We start from the raw sequence: 20,924 nt of genomic DNA, 5'->3' as shown, positions 1-20,924 counted from the left end.
GGAACAACAACTGCCAGTTGTCCACACCGAATACCACCCACGGCCAGTTCTCCTGCCGCCACTGCAGCTGAACATTACCACCCTCCACACCACCACGACCACCGCCCCCACGCCAGATGCCAACACCACAGAATCCCTGCAGTGCACCCTCCTCAACGTGCGCTTCCTGCACAGACATGCCATAGAGATCAGGAACCTCCTCAACACACTCTCACCAGACATCGCCTTCTTCATGGAAACCTGGACCAATGCCTCCTCTGCCCCTATATCGCCACCGCCATTGTCGACGGCTACAAGATCCAGAGGAAGGACCACCCCAACCACCCAGGAGGGGGACTCGCCATCACACACAAGAGCTCCCTCCGACTCTCCACCTCCACCACAAGTGACTCCTCTGCCACCACAGAACACCTTTACTTCCAGATCCAGACCAGCCCTAAAACCACGCTTCGTGGCACCCTTACCTACAGACACCCCGGACCCTGTGCTTCGTTCATCACTACTATTGCTAACTTCATCACACCCCACGCCACCACCCTCCTGGACATCCTCGCCACTATCAGACAAACAACTCGTCACCACCCCCACCCACAAGGCAGGACACACCTTCGACTCCATCTTCGCAGGTGGGAACAACATCCACTTCAGCCACACCACACTGCCCCTCTGGACGTACCACCACTGCGTACACTTCTCTTTTAATACCGCCACCACACTCAAACCCACTCCTGGACCTCTGCAAAGGAACTGGAGGAAGATCACAGAGGAGCACCTCAACTCCACCCTCAGCCGCGACACCCCCACCTCAACTGATGCCAACTCTGCAGTCAAGGAACTACACCACTGGATCACCAACTGCGCAGACAAGCTCTCACCCCTCTGCACCACTGACAGACAATGCCACTTGAATGCCACCTGGTTCACCACCGACCTCCAAGAAGCCAGACGCTCCTGTACACAGCTCCAAAAATTGTGGAGAAACAGCAAAACCATGGAAGGCCTGACCACCTACAAGAACGCCATGACAGACTACCACCAACGCATAAGATACACAAAGAAGTCCTTAATTCGGGACAAAATCCTCACCAACTCCAGCAACTCAAAGGAACTCTTCAACATCATCCAGTGATTCACCAAGCCCTACAGCTAAGCCACAGATGTCACTCCCTCCCAAGACCTCTGCAACAAGCTTGGCTCCTACTTACACCTGCAAATCAAAGCCCTCTATCACAACTTCAGCGAGCAGACTCCAGAAACCACCCTTTCCTCTAGCGACGACAGCTGGCCCACCATCACCGCCTGGAACTCGCCCACCACTGAAGATACCACCACGGCCATTAAGAGCACCCACTAAGGAGCCCCCACGGACCCCTGCCCTCCACACATCTTCCACAGAGCAGCCGCCGCCATAGTGCCCCAGCTATGATGCACCATCAATGCCACCTTCGAATCCAGCACTTTCCCCGATGACTGGAAACGTGCAAAAGTCAAGCCCCTCCTCAAGAAACCCTCTTCAGACCCAACGGACCTGAAGAATTTCTGACCCATCTCTCTCCTTCCCTTCGTAGCCAAAGTCACCGAGAAGATTGTCAACGCCCAGCTGACAAACTTCATTGAAGAGAACTCCATCCTCGACCCCTCCCAATATAGATTCTGCAGCAACCACAGCGCCAAGACCGACCTCCTTGCTACCACAGATGACATCTGCACGCTCCTCGACCAAGGCCACATCCTACTTCGACACCATCTCCATGCACCCTTGCAGACAGACTTCACGACGCCGGAATACAGGGAACAGCCCTCGACTGGCTCCGCTCCTTCCTAGCCGGCAGAACCCAAAGGGATCAGACTCCCGCCTTTCCTCTCCGAACCCACAGAGATTGGCTGAATCGGAGCTGCACCTCCCACCCCCCAGCACCTTGAGACCCTCATGGGTGAGTAGCGCGCTTTAAATCCCTGATTGATTGATTGATTGAGTCATATTAGGCATATCATCAAATTGAATTGAATCTTGAATCAAGACATTTAACAGCTTATTTTTGGTATATATCAATTCATATGAATACCATTTGCCTTAGTCTTGGTATTTTAAAGAGCCATGTTCCACATTTGTAAGGACATTGATAGTTTCGGCAGCATGGGACCGGAAGGGAGTCCAGAGGTGGGCAACTTGCCGGGACTCAGTATGCCCTCTCCAGGGAGTAGAAGGAGGTAAGGTCCGAAGCCAGAGTGAAGGTTTTGAATCAGGTCTCCAGGTAGGTAATGTGGTCAGTTCCCTCGATTCCCTCTGGGAGCTTCAAGATACAGATGTTGCTCCTACAGGAGCACCTCTCCAAGTCCTCCCCTCTGTTTTTGAGGTGTGTGACCCACCCTACAGGTCCCGGATTGCAGGCTGATTGTCCTTTGTGAGAAGTTGTAGGGCATACAGGGTCTTCTCATGTCCGAGACCCTGTCTGCAAGCTTACAATGGTTATCCCAAAGAAAGTTAAAGTCTGCGCGAGGGAGCCAAATCTGACCTCCATGAAGACACAGGAATATTCAATTTACCGGCAGGACTTTGCTCAGCTTGTCTGACTTGGTGAGGGCTGGCATATCCCCTGCCTGTAGGATGTCTGGAATTATAGAGGGTTGATTTTTGGAGGCCCATGACTGGGCCGTAGCAGTGGATCATGGTTTGCACCAAGTTGGAAGGGCCACCACGGCACATGGGGGGAATGATATGAGACGGACATCCCCTTGTGCCGAAGTGAGAACCAAATGGATGGAATGCTATCACTATTCAGTTGTGGGCCCAGATGGTGGTGCACAGCTAGGACCAGGCCACCGTTGATTCGCCATGAGCCTCAATGGTGATGCCGATGTATGGCAGTTAGTAGGCGGGATGGTGCAGGTCGCACTAGTTTTTTATGTGTCAGTAAATCTCCAGCATTCCTTGCAGATGCTGAGGTAGGGATTCCAGAGCCAGACGTCGCCCAAGGCCCACCCAATCAAGTGAACCAGGAGTGAGTAGATTGAATCTGAGGGACTCTGCAATGGTGTAGGGTGCCATGTAGAGAGGAGCAGCATAGGGGGAAGCTTCTACCAAGCTGACTAATTTTCGGCCGTGTCCCTTATGTGCCTCGATTGTGACCAGGGTCAACTCCAGTGGAGGGAAATAAACTTTCAGTCGTCGGGCACCACTTCTCATCAGTGTCTTTCCTCACTCTGTGCTTTGCGCGCCACGGTTATGACACAAATGCACAGCCTGAAGTGAGTCTGAAGAGAGCCAGGGAGCAGAGCAATGTAAGGGTTCCCCCCCAGGTGGTGCTCCACAGTTATGGCGCCAGCATAGTGCCTAGGCCAGTCAGCGTGAGAAGGCCAGGGCCCCCCCGGGCCACTGCACCAAATAACCTAGCCCAGAAGCTGGCCAGGGGTCACCCCACATGGTAGCTCAGTGTCTCATGCTGTCTGAGGTCCTCAGCCTGCTCATTGATTAGCCAGGAGCTGTGGGCCTGTAGCAGAGTCAAACCCTGGAGGAAGGGCTCTGTGCCCGACAGGGGCCCTCTCAATTACGCTGGTCTCAGACCCCCTCACTCACCTCGATTATGGAGCTGACTTGGGGCAACATAGGGAGCTGCCAGCCACCAGACTCACCAGTGCTGCCTCTCTCACACGCTGTCCCAGTAGAGAGCCTAGTGCAGTCCTGGATCTGCAGGTGTAGGCCAAAGGATGAGGCCAGGAAATTAATCCAGTGCACCGCCCGGTCATGTCCAGCCACCGAGAGTTAGCATATCCCAGCACGCCATGATGGTCGCGCTGAGGCAGCCTCCCATGAATTGAGGGTTCCTCCACGGCCACCCAGCACAGGACCATTACCGTCCCGCTGGCTATGTGGTGCCCAGCGCCTCTGCGGGGGGCTGGGGCCATGACCACTGACTCCCTGCTGGTCGCCTGTCACCCAGCAGCAGTCTGCTTTAGCTGCAGCCGGCTGCTGCCGCCTTATTGGCCTTCATAGAGCTCACAGGCCTCCAAGCATCACAACCAAGTCTTCGATCTGAGGCTCCTCAGCGGAGGTCACGGGACTATTCTGGGTCTATGGTGGAAGACCAAGGGGCCGTTATCAGGTGAGGGTCCCGGTGCTCCCTCCTATCACTGCTGGCCACCAAGAGACATCTTATCCCCAAGCACATCGATGAAGGGCGCTCTCTCGGAACCCAGGTGCAGGGGCCCTTCTGCAACCCCCAGCATGGGCCCCCAGGGCTCTTACATCTGCCCAGCAATGGTGGGCCCCAAGGTCTGAGCAGGGGGGTAGTGTTCAAGACAGCCGACTCCCCCCCAGTCGCTCGTCATTCAGGTGCAGCTCATTATAGTGGTAGCTGGCCACCACCATGATGCCAGCCGCCATGAGGACCGTGGGGCCTACACATCTGGGCATCACCAAAATCGACCTCAGTACACCGGTGAGTTGGCAGCAAGGTGCAAGGAGACTTCTGTGCACGTTAGCAGCTCCCCCGTTGTGCTACTGGTCAGGATGGAGAGCGATTGTTGGACAAGCTGCCGCAGCACTAAGGGTTTGCACCCACCATCTGGGCAGGCCTAGCCACCCCCCCCCCACACCATTCACCTGATATTAGATCCTTTTTTTTAAGAAGTCAAAGAAAATTGAATTTACATCCGATTTTTAAAAATGCACTTATTGGATTGAGAGGTATGGCCTTATTCTTTGTAACACAAAATGATCGATAGAAAAGTAAATAGTACAATGATGAGATTTTTTAGATTGATTTTCAAACAGACTATGCATTGTTTATCTGGAACTTTTATGAATTTAACAAACTACTTATTTTGAAATATTTACATTTTAAAATCATTTTCCATGATGTACATTAATGTATGTTTCGCACTAAACGAAATTTTAAAGTGTGATTTTATATCTGACTGCATATTTTATTTAAGGTAATTGTGCTGAAAAGCAATGCAATAAAAAGCATAACTTGATACTTCTAAAAAGTAGTTTTTTAAGATATCTAGATTACCCCTGTGTACCCCATTAATGAATGAATGAATATTTACTTTCTAGTTAGAGCTTACAATTAAAACACCAGTGCACCGCACGAATGTTTTCTTTAGCAGACTTTCAAATGTAATGGTTGGAACACAGTTCATAACATACAGGCTGAGGGCTTAGCATGCCAACAGTGAATTTGAATGCACACATAGGCTGCTGCATAGCTCTTCAGTTAGTTATGAGTAAACTATATAGGCAGACATAGCTTTTTCCTTATGTATATATCGAAAAGCATAACATTTTAGGGTCATTGCAGACTTCTTCTGTGAAAGATCTCAGCACCTGCGCCCTCAAGATTTGCGCCTACGCTGGAGTATAAATACTCAGACATCAGGCTGGCAGGATTCCGCAGATGGAGAGGTCTCTTTTTATAAAACATGTTAGAGGATAATTGCTTCTGATTGGTCTTTTGGTCGTTTAGAAAGGTAATGAAAAGGCTGTGTGTTGTTTGTTTTTAACAACCATCATGCCACTCTAACACTAACACAGAAGAGGAAAAGGCTGCGAAGTTTAAAAATAAAACTAGAAATACAAGTCTCTGATTCTATTGCAACTAGCTGTATAGAGCAAATGCATTTGGTTACAATATAACTGCCATTGACTTTGTGTATGTGCAGTATGCACTTCAAGAGTGCAGGCCTGAATGTAAGAGTTGAAAAGCACTGTGTAATGAGTGGAGGCACATCAGCAGCAGACAAGACAGCCCATGCCATGGACACAGGGCTGCCATAAGTGGGTGGGAAACAGACAATGTAGCCGCGGCCAGTGCAGGTAAGAGAGGTGGGGCCAGGTGGGGGGAATTTCGAAAGACAACGACGAGGGAAAATGAAATAAATAATTTTTCCCTTGTCGCCTTCAGTCGAAATCCCCCTCACCTGTCCCCACCGCCCCACTGATCTCACCTGCACCAACCACAGCTGAGACAAAGTGTGTATTATTTCCAGGCCCCTGCCTTCCATGGCCTTGAATTGCTTCAGAAAAATGTATTTATAGCTTTTTAAATGAAACCAAGCCTGTAACCATCATTGGGCTTATCTGACAATAAAGCTAGATGGCGCCAGGTACCATATTTTCTCTTTCCCTGGAGTACATTTTTAATACCTAGAAACACGTACTTCTGGCACCTAACAAACATGGAAGAAGTTTCCAGATGCCCATTTTATGCTTCATAAAACTTTCTGACAAGACTGCCCAAGTACAGTAAGTAGAGCCTGTGAGAAAAGATCCATGAAGGTTCCTAACTTTGGGGATTCCAAGTGCAAGCATGGTTTGAGTAAGAAGAGTTGCAAGTTTCTTGGAGGCATCCTCAAGACCATACAGGGTCTGGCAGTGCATAGGCAGCCAGACCACCTTGTACAAACTAAGGGACTGATTACAAGTTTGATGATATAGGAGCGCGGCGGCACGCCACCGTCCTGCTATCGCGCCACCAACCTCGACCGCCAGCCGCCCGCCAGATTACGAGATTCCTCGTAGTCTGGCAGGCGGTCCTTTGGCTTTCCCATGGAGATGCCTTTTAAAAAAGCACCACAATGGGAACATCAAAGCCTGTTCCTGCACAGCATGGACCGTGAAGTCCGTACAAGAAAGGGGTGCATGCACACAGGGGGGGCACAACATGTGCCCCCCTGCATTCATCCCATGGGCCTGAGGCACCATTGTTTCCTCACTGCCACCCTTTCCAATGCAGTTTCAGCGCCATAGTTAGGGTCGCGGTGAGGAAGCTTGTAATATGCTTGCCGATCTCGGATCCCTGGCGGCTGCAGCAATCCTCTCATGGTCCGTCCGCTGTACTCGTAATACGACAGTCGGACCACTGGTGTGGCGGACCCGGACCACCACAGCACCTCCACCATGAGTTTGGCATTCCTCTGGACCGCCAAAATCATAATTAGGCCCTAAATCCTTGAACCCTGTGCCTGTCTAGTAAGCGTTAGCCACCAGCAGTCATGTTTTCGTTAAAATCACAGGAGACAAACCATAGTTTTTTAATTGTTTGCGCTGCCTTTTAAGAAACAGAAGAATACCTATTCATGGTCCTCCTGTGGGCCCCTTCATGTTTCAGGGAGCAACTTCAGAGGCCTGTGATTGACTTCATGGTCACAGGTTCAAATCCCGGTGAGTCCACTCAGCCGTTCAAATATCTGAGGTCGATAAAATGAGTATCATTGAGTTTGGTAACAATTAGCACCTGTTATGCTTGTGCGCTTTACAAATACACATTATATTTGGAACATGTCTTTGAAGAAAACAGGAAAAGCTAGATACCTTGTACTACAGCAGTGAGTGCTGTGGGGATTTCGGCTATATAGATTACTGGCTGCCTAGCAGCACGCGGTGTGCAAATAATACAGTAAAGAAACCACAAGACAAAAACTGAGCATTAAAAGTCGACTATGGTACATTAGGAGAGCAGCATGTGTCAGTGGCGGCTGGTGACATTTGAAAGCAGTGGGATGTAAAAGTTTGGTCTGAGTAACCTGTGGCAAGCGAGTAGATCGAGTGAATCTGAGTGTCACAATGGAGGTTTCTCATTCTGAGATTTTTTTAAAAAAAGAGTGAGCAAATGGTGCATTGTCAAGCAAATTTGAAAAAGCAAGAAGGTTAATAAGGCAGTTGTGAAAGTGTAGTTATGACATCAAAAAAGAGATTTCATATGATAATGATGTAGGTAGCTGCTTATTCAGTATAGCCACAGAACATCACAGCAGAATTTGAGATAACAATGTTAAGTACCACACAGATTTCCTTATTTATTGATTTACCTTTAAACAAATGACATCTATTCAGGAAACACAAGTTATTTAGATTTTTCAGACTGGACACAATAATAAAAAGTGTTTCCAAAATATAGATTTTTTGCAGACTGTAAGTAGTGCAATTTTTTAATAACTGTCTTTTAAAAGCAAACTGCTTAGCTGGTAGCTCCCTTATAATACCCCCCAAAAATAATAACTGTGTGGCATCAGAAAGCAATCTTTTGGGTCATTATCTTTTAAAAGCACACACTTTACATCATAGGTGGTAGCACCCTTGCAGTACCTCTCAAAAATAAAAAACGTGTATCAGGAAGATTCACGTGATTCCATAAATTAAAGCCAATACGGGCTTACATGTGCAGATTGACCAGTTGTGCTCATTTACGTTTCTCTCTCGGAATCAGGCACGCTGGCCATAAGGCTTGTTTAGCTGTCAGTCCCTCCCTCAGTTTTACAGAACAGGAGACACATGCCTTATGTAATGGTTAGCATTCCTGTGTTTCTGTTCTGCTGGACGGAACTGTACCCACGTCATTCACAGGCCAGGCGTGGCCTGCGGTTTTCAATAAAAGGGGAGAGTCCGCTCGGGGCTATCTCCCGCCATCAGCTAACTGTGTGTGTGCGTCTCATTTACTGCTAGGCCACTCTATAACTGATATAGGCTCACCTCATTTATAGTGTACCCGAGACCAGCACATTGGCGACGAGGGGGGCTGTGACCCTCGTTTTCAGCCGCTGCCCCTATTAAGCTCCGCTGCCGAAGTGCGTGACGATCACCGCACTGGGGAGCCGCGACTGCTGCGTCGCCAGGAACGTTGGAGGAGTGACGTCAGCCTGGCGGGCGAGTGCTGACCTTGCTGTACGCTCCCAGTATCCTGTTGCTCGGAGGAGGTGCCCCGACAACACCCAGCAACCCAGCACCTGCTCCAACCCTCCAGCGAGTCGTCCTGCTCCGCACAACCGCTGCATCGCTCGCAGATTGAGCGAGGTCTCCGTGGGGGTGGTGCTCTTAAGCTGCCCCGCCTGGGAAACAGGAGACGAGCCCCTGCCAGGTGGGCACGCACTAGGAGCGTGTTTTTGGTACCCGGCGAAGCCCAGTAAAAGCGCGTAGGCCCCAGAAAGCAAGGGGTGCTACCGACAAGAGAGCCATTGATCTGTGAGGAGGTCACACGAAGGAAGGTGCACTGCAAAGGAACGTTAGCAGAAAAGTTGGGGAGAACAAGTTAACAATCACAGACAGAAGAGGCACTACCTAATGCTAAGGCTGCAAAGAAGGAAAAAAAAGTGCAGGCAGTAGAACCACGGGGAAAAGAGACAACAGCGAAGTGTGGAGACACAGCACACCAGGAAGAAAGACCAGAGAGCAGCCAACCAGGGAAAAGAAACAACAGCGAAGAGAGTCTAGACTCAGGCCACTACCACATCGAGAGCAGAAAAGCACATAAGGGAGTGAGAAAGGCACCCACCTATAGGAAATATGGGTGACGACGACCAAGCGCAGGCACCACCCAGATTCCCAGTTCAACACGCACTTACAGGGGTACTGCCACCCTTTAGTGAACTGGAAGATCCGGCCACTGCATCACCGAGGTGGAAAATCTGGATAGAATGCCTGAATTTCTATTTCGTAGCCACCAAGGAGACCGACGGGCAGTGAAAAGGTCGCTACCCCTCCACTATGCTGGAGAAAAAATATTCAAGCTGTTCAAACACTTGCCAAATACGGGCATTGCCACGGACTATGATGCTGCGTGGCGGCATTAGATGCGCATTTCAACCCCCAACTCAATCCAGACTTTGAACGATTCAAATTGCCCCAGGACCGCCAGCGGTAAGGGGAGTCGATTGATGCATTCTACTCCCACCTGTGCAAACTGAACGGTGATGGATCAAACCCAGATCTGTTGACTGGGTGTGAGTGTTTGATTGGTTCTGATGCTCCGTCCATCACCATCCCCTTTTGTACAGCTTTGTTCGCCATAAGTTGGCAGGGTATGCTCAGACGTGAGTCCCTTGCTCACTTTGCCACTGGATTCAAGCAAGCCTGGCTGAAGACGGCTGAAATGCCAGAAACCGGTCCTAGGAAGCTTGTTTCCGGTCCAGGAAAGGCATGGCTTGGCAGTTCGGGCTGGACTGTTCCCATGAGGCACAGGGTCAGACTGATTTGCATATGGCATGTCTGAACTGGGGTGGCAGAGTGGGCTAAAGAACGGTGATGGATCAAATCCAGATCTGTTGACTGGGTGTGAGTGTTTGATTGGTTCTGATGCTCCGTCCATCACCACCCCCTTTTGTACCGCTTTGTTCGCCATAAGTTGGCAGGGTATGCTCAGACGTGAGTCCCTTGCTCACTTTGCCACTGGATTCAAGCAAGCCTGGCTGAAGACGGCTGAAATGCCAGAAACCGGTCCTAGGAAGCTTGTTTTCGGTCCAGGAAAGGCATGGCAGTTCGGGCTGGACTGTTCCCATGAGGCACAGGGTCAGACTGACTTGCATATGGCCATGTCTGAACTGGGGTGGCAGAGTGGGCTAAAGAACGGTGATGGATCAAACCCAGATCTGTTGACTGGGTGTGAGTGTTTGATTGGTTCTTATGCTCCGTCCATCACCACCCCCTTTTGTACCAAACTGCCCAGCCCATGCACGGAGGATGATCAACCAATGTAGATAAGGGCCCAGATCATCCAAGGGTGCCGAGACAAGATGGTCAGAGGTCTCATCCTCCCCAGCCAAAAATCGATTTGGAAGACATACTCATATTAGCAAGGACCCACGATCTAGCTGCGGCTAGAGCCAACGAAATGGACCAAGCCCTCACAAAGCCGCAAGGATCACCGGTGACTGTCAAAACAGAGTGAGGAAACGCCCTCCGAACAAGACCACGAAATGGCACACCCAGGAAGGCAAAGCCCAAAGCGTCCAAGACGCGGTGCGGGTACTGCGGGCATGAGCCACATGCAGCGAAAGACTGCCCCATGCAAAGCAAAACCTGCGGTAATTGTGGGATCCCCAACCACTTTGCAGCAGTGTGCAGGAGACGGAACCAAGGCCGAGACACCCGAGGACAAAAACCACCATCACGGACGGTATGACAACTATCCCTAACCGACTCCGCACAGAAGTAAGATCCACAAAGGACAAGCCGAAGGTATCAAAGACTGGAAGATTCATCCACAGAGGAGGATGAGGTGGAAACATACCTGATCTCGTTTGCACGGAAGCTCAAGCGTCGCCGATGGCCACAAACGGCCTGTACGGTTAAAATCGCAGGAACAGAAGTAAAGGTGATTATTGATACAGGAGCGTCTGTAAACGTGATGGGCCCCCAGCAATATAGGGGCCTCCAACCTCGACCACCGATCACCCCGTCCCAGACCAAATTATTCACCTATGGGTGCCAAACCCCTCTGACACTGAGAGGAAAAATATCCGTCCCGATCAGGTCAAGTGACCAAGGGGTCACAACCATCATTCACGTCATAGAACGTGAAGCAGACACACTAATCAGCAGTCACACGGCGGAAGACCTGGGCCTGGTGTCTTTTGCCTGGAGTGCCAAGCCCATCAGGTTGAAGAGATACTTGACCAATTCCCGGAACTCTTCCAAGGACATGGACGCATCAAATGTGACCCCATCAAGCTGCACATTGACAAGTCTGTCACCCCAATCGCGCTGCGACACCGGCGAGTCACTTTCCACTTGAGGCCCTTGGTGGAGAGAGAACTGGAAACCCTTGAAAAACAAGGAGTAATCGAAAAGGTCTCGGACCGATGCCCTGGGTGTCCCCGATGGTTATTGTGGAAAAGCCCAAACAGCCAGGTGCCATACGCCTCTGCATCGATATGAAGTTGCCCAACCGGGCAGTCAAAAGAGAGCGCCACCTTACGCCAACTATGGATGACATAATAGCGGATGTCAATGGATCAATGTGGTTCTCGAAAATCGACCTGAACACGGGGTCCCATCAACTGCTGCTAGCGGAAGAAAGCCTCTACATCACAACATTTAGTACCCACCTGGGGCTGCGTCGTTATAAGCGACTGAACTTCAGATATCCTCAGTAGCAGCGGTATTTCAGAACACTATCCGCGAGATGCTATCCGGGTTGCTGGGGTGATAAATATCAGCAATGACATCCTGATCCACTCTGCCATGGCTGCTGACCATCACAGGCACATAAGAAGCATGTTACATCGCCTCAGTGAACATCAGAGAGAAGTGTCTATCCTTCCAACCTTCTCTAGAATTCTTCGGGTACGTGTTCAACCAGGAAGGCATTCAAGTGGATCTGACGAAGTCGCAAGCCATCCGAAGCACTCCAAAGCCAACCACTCCTATCGAAGGGAGGAATTTCCTGGGCATATCTACCTAATGCGGGAGGTTTATCCCCAATCTTGAAACCCGTGCTGAGCCGTTGAGGGCCCTAATGTAATCAGGCGTCAAGTGGCACTGGGGACTTCGGGAGGAGGATGCTTTTTAGAGCATCAAGGATGCGCTCTTGAATAAAACCCCGGGCCTAGACGGCCTGCTGATAGAATTTTACGGTAGATACTTGGACCAACTGGCCCCGCGGCTTCAGGAGGTGTATAGGGAGGCCAAGACGAGGGGTTGGCTGCCCCACTCTATGTGTGAGGCCCTGATGATCCCACTACTGAAGCCGGGAAGGGAAGGAAAGGACCCCGCTTCTTATAGGCCGCTGTCGATGCTGACGACGGACTATAAAATACTGAGCACCATTCTGGCGACCAGGTTGCTGAGGCACATGCCGAGACTGGTTCACAGGGACCAGTCGGGGTTCATCCCCGCGAGGAGCACCACTGCTAACATCCGACGCCTTGTCCGTCTGATGGGGGACCCGCAGGAGAACGCACGAACGCCACTCGTCTTATCTGTAGATATAGAGAAGGCTTTCGATAGCCTGGAGTGGGGTTACCTATACAAAGCCATGCGGCATTTCGGCCTCGGGGAGGGATACATCGGTTGGACGAAGGTCCTATACGCCTCGGCGGTGGCGAGGGTGCATGTGGGACCCCTGGTATCGCGCCAGTACTGCGTGGGTCGGGGCACCAGGCAGGGATGCTCGCTTTCCCCACTTCTATTTGCACTGGCAGTGGAGCCCCTCGCGGCGGAGGCCAGAACAGGCTGTTACTACAGGGGGTTGGACTATAGAGGGGCCCCGCAACTCATCTCATTATACGCGGACGATTTGCTCCTGTTCTTGGAGAATGCGGCGGAGGCACTGGACGGAGCGGAGCGGCTTCTTGCGCGATTTGACAGGCTATCTGGACTGCGAGTGAACTGGGCCAAGACCTGTTTATTCCCGTTGCGACAAGGCGAGCCGCGGCCGGCGGACCGGCCATTGCTTCATTGGGAACCTGATTGCCTTAAATACCTCGGAGTACATATATACCACACTGCCGCGGATATGCTGGAAGGCAATGTGGGGCGCTGTATCCGAGCACTGAAGGGCGGTATGTCCTTCTGGTCCACACTCCCGCTCTCGGTAACGGGGCATATCTCGCTGCTGAAAATGATTGCATTGCCGCGCCTTCTGTATTATTTCCGCACGCTACCAGTGTGGATACCGGGCTCTGTTTTTCGTCAGCTGCGATCATTATTAGTCTCTTTCTTATGGAGCACAGAACGGCGCAGAGTTGCGATGGCGACTCTGACCCGGCCAAAAGACGTGGGGGGCCTGCCGGTGCCCGACTTTGAGCTTTATTACCTGGCAGCGCAGTTGCAGATCTTTACGCAAGAAGTGGCAAGGGTGTACCGGGGGCCGGAGCAGGACAGGGAGGGGGGCACTCCCAGACATGTATTGGCATATATCACGCTACAGCAGAGGCTGGTTATCAGAGACTTATCCCTGGAGGAGCAGACGTTCCGGCAATGCTGGAATCGGTCGCAGCGCCAGGCTGGGGTGCGGCGACCGTATGCGCCGGAGATCCCGCTGGGAATGGTAACGGCGCTTCCGCACGGCGGAGACTGGTCGGGATTGCAGGTATGGGAGGAGGCGGGCCTCCAAATGTTGGGTGACTTATATGAAGAGGGAGCGCTGATCCCTTACCAAACGCTGCAGGAGCAATTCGATCTCCCGAGAGGAGACTACCTGATGCATGCGGCGGTGACGAGGGCGATGCAGGCACATTGGGGAGAGGGGCTCTCGGAACCCGCTACATCCGCAGCCTGCCAGTACACCATGATGTCTGCTGGCACTTATAAGGCGGTGACGTGTTTGTACTCCAGGATGTTGCGCGAAACCCTGCGGCCGCTGGCGGCGCTAAAGGCAAAATGGGAGCTGGAAATAGAAACTGAGATCCCTGACACTATGTGGGCGGGACTAATGCGGAGGGCTAGGAAAAGCACCAGGAACGCGCGCTTTCAGCTGATACATTTTTATATCCTCCACAGGGCCTACCTTACACCGAGTAAACTTGGGAAGCATTTCGGGGTGGCAGATGCGGCGTGCCCTAGGTGTGGAACGGTGGGAGCGGAGCTCGGGCATATGTTGTGGGACTGTCCTCACCTGCGAGAATACTGGAGGGCGGTAGGCGAAACACTGGCTGAGGTGACAGACAGGGACTTGCAATACACCAAGGCGGTTTGTGTCCTACACTGGTTTCCTCACACACCCAAAAACAAGAATACCAGTAAGTTTATCGACATGGGTCTCCTGCTGGCCAAAAGGGAGGTGACGAGACTCTGGAAGTCGAAGGCGGGTCCCACACACGAGAGGTGGGCCAAGGAGCTACAGAAATGGGCGGCGAGTGAAAGCACGCTTAGATACCAACTAGCGACTCGCAGGGCCGATGACAGGGCGCTAGCGGCGGCCACAGCATGGGAGGGGTTGGTGCAGGCCCTGCGCAATAACGTGATGGAGGTGGACGAGATGCCATCTGAGCCCAAGGGGGACCCCCCGGAGCATTCTACCCACACAAACACAGTGAATGGTTAAGTACTTCTGAAATGTACCCCAGACAAAATCCTAAGGCCGGGAACAGTCGCAGTCGCGGGCGGGGGCACGGGTGGCGGGGAGGGGGAATAGGGGGATAGGGATGGGGAGGGGCAGTGTTGAAGTGGGGGACAGGGGGAGGAAAACTCTAAAGCGGAACGCAGACGCCCTACTATGTTAGCGGCAAAAGTACTGTTCACAATATAGTTCAGTATTATGGTACCCTGAATGTCGCTGCCCGGCCTCCGGGATGTGGGCTCATGAGCTGTGTACGGCTGTCTAAATGACCACGAGAAATAGGGCGCTGGCAAAAGCTTTGCAGGAAAAGTAAGAATGTATGCTGCTGATAAGACTGTTCTGCAATAAAAACGGTTTTATAAAAAAAAAAAAAATCAAAGATGCGCTCTTGGGAGAGTCCACCCTCGCATATTTCAATCCAGCGAAGCGGACAGAACTACTGGTAGATGCCAGTTCAGTGGGGTTGGTAGCGGTGCTGGCCCAGGAACAGGAGCCAGGTCGATGGGCAGCCTTATCATTTGCCAGCAAGTCGCTGACCCCCACTGAAGCAAGGTATGCCCAGAGAGGCGCTCGATATAAAGTGGGCCTGCAATCATTTCCACCTGTACCTGACGGGCCAGCTGTTCACTGTGGTAACCGTCCACCAGCCTCAGGTCCCCCTCTTCAAGAGGTCAACCCCTCATCCACCACCCTGTATCGAGCGATAGGCTGTGCAACTTCAGCCATACCAGATGGACATAGTGTATAGACCTGGGGCAAAGAACCCCACGGATTTTCTGTCCCAACAACCAGCGCCAAAGGAAGAGGTGGATGACCTTGAGGGGTCGGAACAATACATCAACATGATCTCAGAAGCGGCATGCCCCCAGGCAATGACGCTCGAGGAAATCAAGGAAGCCGCCGAGCAAGACGCCATATACACCCAGACTCTCCAGGTGGTTCAAGAAGGGTCATGGAGGAACTACCTTCAACAGACTGACACTTGGACACTCAAAGACGGAGAAGAGTTGACACATGTGAGGAGCGAGCTAAGTGCCACGGAAGATGGAATACTACTGAGAGGCTCGAGGCAAGTGATACCGCAGGCTCTGAGACACCGAGCAACCCAACTGGTCCACGGAGGCCACCAAGGCGTACCCAAAATGAGGGAGAACTTGAGGCAATTGTTGAAGATCTAGTACGCCGGTGCCTGGCCTGCCAAATAAACAGCGCTCCTGAGAGACCAACCCGCTGATCACAGAAGAAGCCTGCACTCTCCCATGTTTGAAAGTGATCATAGATTTTGGGATTTCGGGAGCTTCCCAGGAGGGAAACGCATGCTCATCCTCATGGATGTATTCTCTAAATATCCCATGGTGGAACCAGTCATGTTGACCGCCTTCGCCCATGTGGCCCCCCACCCTGGAGAAGGTGTTTGCCACATTTGGGTCTCCCCTTGTGATACGGAGCAACAATCGGCCCCTGTTCCCTGGGGTTGAGTTTGCCACTTTCTTACATCAGCGAGGGATCTGCCACCGCCGCATCATGCCCCAATGGCCCCAGGCCAATGGAGACATCGAGCGGTTCATGAGGACTTTGAACAAAATGCTACGTATCGCCAGTGTGGAACAAGCGGATCCTGAGCGGTGTCTCCATGAGTTCCTCATGGAATACCGAAGCACACTGCACCACACTGTGGAGTCCATGGTCCCTTATGTTCAAAGGTCCACAGAAGAGACCTGATCCCTATGTGTCCAGGGTGGACACCTCCGCCTCTGAACATCCAGGAAACCCAAGCAAGACGGAACGACCAAACTACTGAGCAAGTGTTCGGCACAATGCCACACCCCGGTCACTCCGACCTGGTGCCACAGTCATACTCAAAGACCGCCGGCCAGGGGAGAAGTTCCGGACCGTTCATGAACCAGGCACCTGGACAATCATCACCAGCAATGGAACCATGGTGACGCTCGAAGGGGAGTAAGGAGATATCGCAAAACATCTCCTGGTTCAAAGAGGTTATAACAGAGCCTTCAGGGTCTAGCCTTCGGCCCCCGCTGAGCCCAAGCAGGAACGTCCAGAGCCAGGAAAAAGAAGAAGGGGAAAACGCACCAGAACCTGTCCCCCAAGCACACCGCCTCCCGGTTCACCTCCCAGCCAGCCAATGCCAAGTGAACCACCCATACGAAGCCAACAACAATGTTACAATCTACGGCCCAATCCTCGCCCGAACTAATGGCTCCAGGATTTTGCGTGTTAAGACTGTAGAGACTGAGGCCACCGAACTATGTATGTTTACTAGACTTTTCAAAAGTTTTGTTTTCAAGAACCAAGTTGGAGAGGGATGTAATGGTTATCATTCCTGTGTTTCTGTTCTGCTGGCCGGAACTGTACCCACGTCATCCGCAGGCCAGGTGTGGTCTGCAGGGTTCACTAAAAGGGGAGAGCCCACTCGGGGGCCATCTCCCGGCATCAGCTAACTGTGTGTGTGCATCCCATTTACTGCTAGGCCAGCCTATAACTGAAATAGGTCTCACCTTATTTATAGTGTCCCCGAGACCAACACACCTTACACTTCAGCTGAAGAATTTCAACGGATGGGGAAGGAGGGAGGGTGACATGAGGCCGATCCGTAGCTGCAAGTTCTCTTTTTTTTGCTTCTGTTCACATTGCCATGTTTTCAGTGTGCTTATGTTCGACATTTCGCTGGCTTATGAGTATCAGGTTGAGTGACACTTTATTCCAAGTAGAATAAAGTAGCTATATCGGTTTAATAGCATAAATTAAATATCTGAAATTTGCGAAGCCTAACATCACAGTATGAAGCATGAAATCCCTTAATATATTTAATTGCCTTATTCAAATATTTTAAATGAACTAGCAAAATAAATGTATGTGATTAGTGAAACCCCAGGGACTAAGCAAGAAATTGAGAGTGCCCCCCGTTTGAAGCTGTAATTACATACTTTAAGTCGTGCAATACCTTCCAGTATGCAATTCCTTCACAATTTTTAAATGGAAGTTAAGAACACAATGAGAGGCCTACTGGGCTGTAAGAAGCTAAAACACAGGCGAGAGCTTCAGAAGTCCCCATGGGGCTAAATGGGCCAGTGAGACCGCAGAAGGGGTTGAAAAAGTTAAAACAATGCTTGATTTATGTATTTATTTTAAATTTTATATAGCGCACAGTTACCCTCGGGCATCCCAGCGCTTGTCCAGACGCCAATAGTTAACCAAAGGCCAGTTCAGTGCAATCAAGCAGAAAACAGATAAGTTTTGAGGCATTTCCGAAACCGCAAAATGCAGGTCTCAGATCGCAGCTTAAAAGGGAGCGCGTTCCACAGCATAGCTGTGTTGACCGAGAATCTTCTCCCACCAGTACGGGCCCTTTTTACTCTAAGGGTTTGGAGAAGAAATTTCTGATCGGAGCGCAATGTTCTATTGGCTTTATAAGGCACCGCTAAGTTCCTCAAAATGGGAGGGCCCTTCCCCTGAAGGATTTTGTGCACAGTGCAGAGAGCCTTAAATTTGACCCTTTCTCGCACCGGAAGCCAATGCAGGGCCTTTAGGGCCGGTTTAGCTGACTGCATCCTAGGGACGCCCATGAGCAGCCTTGCAGCCACATTTTGAACCTGCTGGAGTTTATTAAATGTTACTTCAGGGGCGCCCAGAAAAATAGCATTACTATAATCTAGTCTCGATGTAATCAGCCCCTGAATAAGCAACTTCCTGGATGTTAGAGGAAGGAGAGGGAGAATTTTGCGGGCTGACCGGAGGAGGGCAAAACAGACTCCTGCCGTTTTTTTCGCCTGGGTCCTAAACGACAGGTCTTGCTCTAGCCAGACCCCCAAACTCTTGATCTCCTCTTTCGAACTGGGGAGCTCTCCCATACAGCTGGGCCAGCTGGTCACAGGGAGCGAAGAGGTCTTACTCCCTAACAGCATTATCTCTGTCTTCGAGCCATTCAGTTTAAGAGATGACTCACACATCCAGGAGTAGACTTCCGACAGGCAAGAGTGCAGTAGATCGGGGTTCTCCACCAGTTGGGATAGAGCAACCACCAACTGCGTATCATCCGCATAACTGACGATTTTAATGTCAAATGGGGCCACAACATCCTCCAGGGGGGCCATATATACATTGAACAATGTAGGGCTGAGGGAGGAGCCCTGTGGCACCGCACACTGGAGGGGAATAGATGTCGACCGATCACTCCCTTCCCAGACCTGGTATGTCCGGCCGCTGAGAAATGACCTAAGCCATTTCAGAGCGACCCCTGACACACCAACCTCGGACAGTCGCTGAATCAACACCAGATGGTTCACAGTGTCGAAAGCCGCACTGAGGTCCAGGAGGATCACTGCCACTGACCCTCCTGAATCCAAAATGCTTCTGGCTTCATCCACGACTGCCAGAAGGGCCGTGTCGGTGCCCTGGTCTGGCCGGAATCCGGTTTGTTTGATATGGAATATGCAAGCACTCTAGATCAGGCTGTGCCCTTCGGGTTACAGGAAGCTCTCTATACCAGAAGCGCAGTGGTGACCGCATTTCAAGCGTCACACCAATCATTCCTGTCTTTGTTTGTCAACCACACTTACTTGCCATTTTGGGAGACCTCAGATCAGAACACATTGGACAACTGTTAACCTTCTCAAGTCGCCTAGAGCACAGGTGCCCCCTCCAACAGGCAGGGTTATAGGATTAATGCAGCTGACAAGCTGTAAGAATCTTTACTTGACACAAACTGATTTTGAGACATTTTAAGTAATACATGAATAAACGTGCACCGAATACATGTTAAAGAGACATGAGAAATAAAGGTTAGAGACCTTAGTCACTGCATCGTAAAAGCATGCATATAATTTTAGGATAGATTAAATAACTTTCACTTAAATAATATAGGTTCATATTTTATTAACCATCCGTAGCATATTATTTTAACATGTGATAGAATGTTAAAAGGATGTACTCATGTGTTATAAAATTCTTAACCATCTCCATGGGAATAATACTTTGTGTGAAGAAATAATGAAATCTAATCTAATTTAGATTAGGTTACATGTTACATTCAGGGTTTCTTTCTGACTTCCATCATCTGCATATGTTAAGTTGTGCAACAAATGAGAAAAGCCAAAATGGTGCTATACAGTCATATTGAGTGTAAATGTGATGAAACCTTCAGATAGTAAACTTAATATATGGGCTAAAATAGAGCACCTGAAATGAGATTAATATTTTATCAACAGAAATAATTTTACTAGGTGGTACTTTTAAATAGTAGTAAAATAACACATTTATATGCAATCTGCGCAAACAGATTATTAACACCTTTGAATGCTTATGTAGAAATGGTCTATTAGAATATTGATTTACCTTTATAAAATGTATATTTCACTCCTTTATATCCTGTATATTCCTAAATTGAATTTATTCTAAGCCTGCATTTGAACTTTTTAGCATTTTCTTACACTTCTGGGAAGTTTCCTAAATTTACAATGTGAAGCAAAACTGTTGCTTCCTAGAGAGTTCTCACTCACTTAGAAGGGCTGTTTGCAACAAAGTTGACACATTGGGAACATTTGCTATGGGAAAACTGTCCTCCTGAACTCACTCACTCATGTGCCTTCTGTGATAATTGCTTGGAAGTTTACGTGTACCGGAAAACCATACAAATTATGTGATTAGTATTGTCTCTGGCTATAATGTGTTTCTTCCTTTATGCCTCATGACAATATATGAACTGGCCAATTGCCTGTGTGGTCTGACATGATGATGATGACATGATGAGGTGACCAAGGAGGTGTCACCTCCGAACTAGAGGACTATATTAGACCTTGATTTGATTGGTGAATATGCGTGACTTCTTTTGGTTTTCCTGCATCTTTCCGTAGGAAACTGTTTTGCTGACTTCGTTCATGCTCATTGATTTTGTGCACTCTACTTGCTCCTTCCCTTTGGACTGATGCATATGCTGTGTGCTCCATACTTGCACTTTTCCTCAATGGGAAACTGCCTATGAGCTAGCGTGGCTGAAGTCCTGGCTGAACTTTCCTGAACCCTTTGTCACTTAATGGTCAGCCCAACTTAACCAGACTATCCTGTAGTCTTTAGGCAGGAAATGTCTACCGATAATGTGATGACCTGTATTTGAAATCTTTGATAAATTAA

The 20,924-nt window shown here is 50.2% G+C and overlaps 1 long non-coding RNA gene across 3 annotated transcripts in view; it reads left to right on the top strand.

The window, feature by feature from the left end:
• LOC146817741 (uncharacterized) overlaps nucleotides 1-20,924 on the top strand; it is a 53,763-nt gene that overhangs the window by 14,774 nt on the left and 18,065 nt on the right. For 2 of the 3 annotated variants that reach the window (XR_014963018.1, XR_014963017.1), the window contains one exon: nucleotides 1,569-1,934. The exons of the other annotated variant lie outside the window; for it this stretch is intronic. This is a non-coding gene — a long non-coding RNA (uncharacterized LOC146817741). The remainder of the gene's footprint in view (nucleotides 1-1,568; nucleotides 1,935-20,924) is intronic. 3 annotated transcript variants of the gene reach the window in all.

Source organism: Triturus cristatus, chromosome 6 (assembly GCF_964204655.1).
Source record: "Triturus cristatus chromosome 6, aTriCri1.1, whole genome shotgun sequence".
NCBI lineage: Eukaryota > Metazoa > Chordata > Amphibia > Caudata > Salamandridae > Triturus > Triturus cristatus.
Note: the sequence above shows the minus strand (reverse complement) of the source record. Positions and strands in the feature narration are given on the sequence as shown.